This window comes from Mus pahari, chromosome 1, assembly GCF_900095145.1.
Source record: "Mus pahari chromosome 1, PAHARI_EIJ_v1.1, whole genome shotgun sequence".
In the NCBI taxonomy this organism is placed as follows: Eukaryota; Metazoa; Chordata; class Mammalia; order Rodentia; family Muridae; genus Mus; species Mus pahari.
The window spans coordinates 103232089-103233953 of record NC_034590.1 but is presented as its reverse complement, the minus strand read 5'-3'; the positions used below and the strand labels follow the sequence as shown (position 1 = coordinate 103233953).

The window sequence follows — 1865 nt, the reverse complement described above, 5'->3', positions numbered from 1 at the left end:
GAGAGAATTCCCCTTAAGGAACATGGGATTTGGTCTAAGCATTTTATGTTTGAAATTATGCAAAAAAGACAATTTGATGTATTTTTTTAGTATCAAACTGAATCTTACCAAGGTTTGAGCTCTTTGGAGTCTCTAAGTCAAACAGTGTATTTGTTTTAAGAACAAAGGAGGCAATAAAACAGTCTGGGTGGGAGGAGGAAAGGGGAACCTAGGACAAAGTCCCTGGAAAGGTTGGGAAAAACAGCCAACAGACAGGCGAGTCCCAGGATACCTCAGTTCTAGCAACTGTAAAGCACACATCTTCAGCCACGTATCAAACACAACTTTATAGCCCATCATGGTAGCCCATGCCTTTAATCCTAGCACTTCATAAACAAAGGCAGGTGTCCCTGTGAATTTGAGGCCAGCCTGGTCTAAACAGTGAGCTCCAGGCTAGCCAGAGAGCTATCGAGATCCTGTTTCAGTCAAAAGAAAATGAAAAAGAGCGCTGTAGCCCCAGCACTTTCAGAATGCAGAGGCATGAAGATTCTGAGCCACTGGTTCAGGAGGCTGGCTCATGAAGCTTGCCCTAAACTCACGGTCAGCCTGGGCTGCAGGAGACAAACACAGCTTAAGAGTATTTTTAAAACAAAACAAACACCAGGGCTAATGAGATTACTTCGAGCAAACAATGCTTGCAGAAAGCAAGAGAGGGGCTGGTGAGATGGCTCAGTGGGTAAGAGCACCCGACTGCTCTTCCGAAGGTCGGGAGTTCAAATCCCAGCAACCACATGGTGGCTCATAACCATCCGTAACAAGATCTGACTCCCTCTTCTGGAGTGTCTGAAGAAGTACAGTGTACTTACATATAATAAATAAATAAATCTTTAAAAAAAAAAAAAAAAAAAACCAGACAATAAACATTCTAGAAAACATTTCCAATCTTCTAGTTTGGATCGTTCATATTCCCCTATGCTAAAGGCCTGTGGTGCTATTGGAGGTAGGAACCTTTTAGGATATAGTTAGTGGAAGGATGTTATAGCAGTGGGAGGGGCTTCTTTGTGAAGGAACACTGGGGCCTCTCACTTTTATTCCCTCTTGAAGCCTTCCTCCTCATGATATACTATGACAAGACAAACCCACACAAGCCTGAGTAAAACTGGGCTAGATGGACTAAAACTATTTCTTCCTTTAAACTGTTTATATCAGATATTCTATCAGGGCAACAGAAAGCCAGCACACTAAAGAAACCACTTCTAGAAGGAAAGCTTTTTACCAAAGCACTTCAGGACAGTAGACTGTAGATACTAAAAGCAATGCCTAGATACCATGTAAGTATTTGCTAAACGAAAGGATGAACTGGAAGAAAAAAGGTTCAATGTTAAGGAGTTTGAAAGGTTTCAAATCAACCCTGGTAGAATGGAAACTTGAACCTACAAGATGATGGTGAAAACCCTCAGGCTCTCTACAAGATTTAACAGAATGTAAGGGAGAACACTGTGGTGGATTTGACATTCACCATAAGGGACACAGGTCCTATTGCAATCATGTAACTACACCTGAGCCACAAAAAACTAAGAAATTACTATATTCTATACTTTTAATGGGGCTGATCTATACGTTAATAATTACCCAAAAAATGCTCTTAGATTTTAAGTTTTGATGAGCAAATTTAAAAATCTGAACTTAGCTAGACATAGTGTCTCACCTATAACCTCAGTGGGCTATAGTATGAGATCATGCTTAAAATAAAGGTTGGAGAGATGATTCAGTGATTAAGAGTACATACTGGGGGGCTGGTGAGATGGCTCAGTGGGTAAGAGCACCCGACTGCTCTACCAAAGGTCCAGAGTTCAAATCCCAGCAACCACATGGTGGCTCACAAC

General features: G+C 41.4%; 1 protein-coding gene across 1 annotated transcript in view; it reads right to left on the bottom strand.

Annotated features, from left to right (window-relative positions):
- Positions 1 to 1865, bottom strand: part of Fank1 (fibronectin type III and ankyrin repeat domains 1) — a 108657-nt gene that overhangs the window by 105882 nt on the left and 910 nt on the right. The gene's annotated exons all lie outside the window — the stretch shown is intronic.